Genomic DNA, 4,361 nt, shown 5'->3' on the forward strand with positions numbered 1-4,361 from the left:
AAAAATCCTGAATAACCATCTAAGTAGCAGAAGTGAGAATGCTTAGCAAATCGTTCAAGCATTTGATCGATAAATGGTAAAGGAAAATGATCCTTCCGAGTGGCTTTGTTTAATTTTCTATAATCAATACACATTCTACTTCTAGTAACCACTCTTTGTGCTATAGAATTTCCTTTTTCATTATTAACAACTATGACGCCTCCCTTCTTCGGTACGACATGTACTAGACTGACCCATTGACTATCGGATATCGGGTAGATAATACTTGCTTCTAACAGCTTTTGCACTTCTTTCTTTACTACATCACTCAGAATGGGATTTATCCTTCTTTGATGTTCTCTAGAGGTCTTACTGTCTTCCTCTAGCATTATGTGATGCATGCATATGGAAGGGCTTATTCCTTTTAGATATGAGATATTGTAGCCTAAAGCAGTTGGATATTTTCTCAAAACGTGTAGGAGCTTTTCGGTATCTATCTGTCCTAAGTTTGCATTGACTATTACAGGTCTCTCAAGTTCAGTGTCTAGGAATTCGTACCTTAGATTTTTGGGTAACGTCTTAAGTTCTAGGGCTGGTTTCTTTAGGCAAGGCATATGATCGGGCATTAGTGCTAGGCATTCACTTAGGCTATCATCTTGGTCTTCCTCACTCCAATTTTCATCTTCAAAAGTACGAGCCCTTGGAATTTTCAGTATTTCGGAGTATGGTGTTTGTTCATTCTCCATTTCTCTTATACATTCATCGATGACATCTAGTAGACAACAAGTATCATCTATAGCTTGCGCCTTTAGGAATTGTGTCAAGATGAATTCGACTTTTTCCTCACCAACTTCAAGGTTAGCTTGCCTTTCTTAACATCTATAATAGCTCCGACCGTAGCTAGGAATGGTCTTCCTAATATGATAGGGATGTTGGAATCCTCTTTTATATCCATGATTATAAAATCAGTAGGAATATAAAATTGTCCTATGCGTACCGAAACATTTTCTAGCATACCTACGGGAAATTTAACAGAACAATCAGCAAGTTGTACGGACATCCTCGTAGGTCTTAGTTCTCCCATTTTGAGCCTTTCGCATATGGACAAGGGCATTAAACTAATACTGGCTCCTAAGTCGCATAGTGCTTTGTCTATGACAAACTTTCCGATTACGTAGGGTATGGAGAAACTACCTGGGTCTTTCAACTTAGGAGGCATATTGTTTTGTATTATGGCGCTACACTTAGCAGTAAGTGTACCAATTTCGTTATCCTCTATCTTCTTCTTGTTAGATAAGATTTCTTTGAGAAACTTAGCATATGAGAGCATTTGAGTGATGGATTATTTAAAGGGTATTGTGATATTCAATTGTTTTAGAAGCTCTACGAATTTTTTAAATTTCCCTACACTTTTAGATTTAACAAGTCTTTGAGGATAAGGGATAGGGGATTTATACGAAGGTGGAGGCACATAAGGTTCTTCTTTCTCTACGGCCTCTTCGTTTTTATCTTCCTCTTGATCGTCTTCCTTATCAGTTACCTTACCAGGGTCTTGGTGCATGGATGGGTTTTTAATTCTAGGGTCGGTTGGTCCGTCTAGTTCTGTCCCACTTCATAGTATAATAGCATTTGCATGACCTTTCGGGTTTGGTTGCAGCTGTCCCGAGAATGTGCCAGTAGGAGTAGCAGTAGGTGCTTGTTATTGAGCCACTTGCGATATTTGTGTTTCCAATATTTTATTATGGGTGGCTAACGCGACTACCTTGTTTGCTAACTGCTTGATTTGCTCGCTAACGCGTCTACCTTATTTGCTAACTGCTTGATTTGCTCACTAGTGTGTAGGTTTTGATATAGGAAATCCTTATTTGTTTGGGCTTGGGTAGCTATGAAGTTTTCCATCATTATTTCTAGGTTTGACTTCCTAGGAGCATTTTTAGTATTTGTGGCAGCTTTATGATATCCTAGTGGTAAAACAGGTGCTTGGTTAGGTGCATACAATGCATTATTGTTTTTGTATGAAAAATTAGGATGGTTCTTCAAACCTGGGTTATAGGTGTTTGAGTAAGGGTTTCCTTGAGCATAGTTCACCTGGTCTGTGGAGGTTCCTGTCAAGAGTTGACATTCTGGGGCAGCATGCCCCAGAACTCTGCATATCTCGCAGTTTGGTGCTACGGAAGCCACGGTGGCTGCGGGTGTTATGCTAAAGTTGTCTATATTTTGAGTAAAAGCGTCTACCTTGGCGTTGACATGATCAAGACTGCTTAATTCGTACATGCCACCTTTCGTTGGAGGTTTCTCTACGGAGGTTCTTTCGCTTTCCCACTGGTAATCATTATGGGCCATACTTTCGATAAGTTGATAGGCCTTATTGTAGGGTTTATTCATTAGTGCGCCACCTGCGGAGGCGTCTATTATCAATCTTGTGTTGTATAAGAGACCGTTGTAAAAGGTATGTATGATCAACCATTCTTCTGGAGCGTGATGTGGACAAAGCCTCATCATGTCCTTGTATCCCTCCCAAGCTTCAAAAAGTGATTCATTATCTTTTTGTTTAAACCCGTTTATTTGGGCTCTTAGCATAACCGTCTTACTAGGTGTGAAATATCGTGCTAAGAAAACTTTCTTAAACTCGTTCCACATAGTAATAGAGTTGGATGATAGAGACTAGAGCCAAGCTCTAGCTCTATCTCTTAATGAGAATGGGAAAAGACGTAGTCTTATAGCTTCAGGGCTGACACCATTTGCTTTCACTGTGTCTGTGTATTGCAAAAACACTGACAAATGTAGGTTCGAGTCCTCCGTGGGACTACCTGGAAATTGGTTTTGCTGTACGGTTGACAACAACGAAGGTTTTAGCTCGAAATTATTGGCCTTGATGGCAGGGGCAGCGATGCTGTTATGTGGTTCATCCTACAAAGGGATTGAATAGTACTTAAGAGGACGATTTTGCGGTCCTTCGGCCATCTCTGGTTGACTAACTGGTTCAGGAATAGGGATATTAGGATTAGGAAGATTTAGCTTGATACAAAGTTCTCGTATCAAATCTCGTATCCGACGTTCTAGTCTTAGATAATGCTCAAGTTCGTCGAATGGTATTTTTAATTTCTCTCCTTGAGAGAGAGTACTTGGCATACATTTGACAAATGTAGAAAGGGAAATAGAATTGTTTTCCTTAGTCTATACTGGGCAACACTGGAGTTACGATATCGACTAAATTAGTCCCCGGTGTAGCAACCTGAAAAATACAGTGCGCGAAAAAACAACCGGCGAAAGAAAATGACAGAAGAGTCGCCACCGTGCGTTATTCGTCCCAAAGGAGGGAAAGGAAACGCTCGAAGTAAACCTGAAAAAGGAAAGGACAAGACGGGGTCTCGCAACCAAATCTTGGGTTCGGGAGTCGGTTATGCGAAGGGAAGGTATTAACACCCCTACGCATCTGTAGTACTCTACGGGATCCACTTGTGTAGTTCTTGTCTAAAGGGTGTGAGTTTATCTTGTGCTGTTTACCAAAAAAAAGGGTTAAATGAAAATGACTCGCGCGGATGTCGCATCCACTACATACGTATCTCATCTGAATATGAGAATCAGAGTCTTCGTAGCTCGGCTGACCTATGGGTTGGGGGGATGTGTGCTCGCTAAGACATCGCGTCTTATGCCTACGTATCTCATATGGAATGAGAATCAGAGCAAGCCGTAGTTCGGCTAACTACGGGGTTATGGAGTGGGTTTTGGACGAACGACGTTACTATGCAATCTACCGGATGCTCGACCTTTGGAGACTTACTCACCTGTAGTAGAAGGAGTAAACGTGTGTTTAGGAGAAGAAAAATCAATGAAGGGTTAGGGTTTGGTGAACTCATTCAAAAAGGCAGTCCTTGATGAAGGAACCTGTAAAAAAAACACACAAAAACATTGCCTCCTATCGAGGTCTTCCAGCTAGGAAAGCAGTAAAATGCGGGAAAAATGTAAAAGTACCACGCGGATAAAGATCCGAAGTAACAGCAGTTAGAGGAATGGGAAACCCAGGGATCCTTCCAAGCTAAACACCATCAAGGAAAGTGAGTCAGTACAGGTAATCAGAATGAAACCTCCAGGGGGTATCCCACAAATAAAGTGGAAAACCACGCAAGTTATCACTGCAAAAGTCATGTGAGCCCTCACAAAAACTCAACAAACAGGTTAGAGACAAAAAAATAGGGTAATCAAGGGTTGCCCCCAAATCAAAATGTAACCACATGAATCATGCCATTAAAATTCACAAAAAAGACATGCATCAAAAGGGTATCAAATTCACCCATAATACCTCATACATTTAGAGCATTCAAATTAAAGGCATAAAGATTATGGATATAGGGCAAACCTAATTGGAGAGCTTGATTGAA

General features: G+C 40.7%; 1 non-coding gene across 1 annotated transcript; it reads left to right on the plus strand.

Moving 5' to 3' along the window:
* The first annotated feature begins 2,453 nt into the window (after positions 1–2,453).
* Positions 2,454–2,559, plus strand: LOC127108866 (small nucleolar RNA R71). Its single transcript, XR_007796368.1, has one exon. It is a non-coding gene; the product is annotated as a small nucleolar RNA R71 (small nucleolar RNA).
* The last annotated feature ends 1,802 nt before the right edge of the window (positions 2,560–4,361 follow it).

This window comes from Lathyrus oleraceus, chromosome 7 (genome assembly GCF_024323335.1).
Source record: "Lathyrus oleraceus cultivar Zhongwan6 chromosome 7, CAAS_Psat_ZW6_1.0, whole genome shotgun sequence".
Taxonomy (NCBI): domain Eukaryota; kingdom Viridiplantae; phylum Streptophyta; class Magnoliopsida; order Fabales; family Fabaceae; genus Lathyrus; species Lathyrus oleraceus.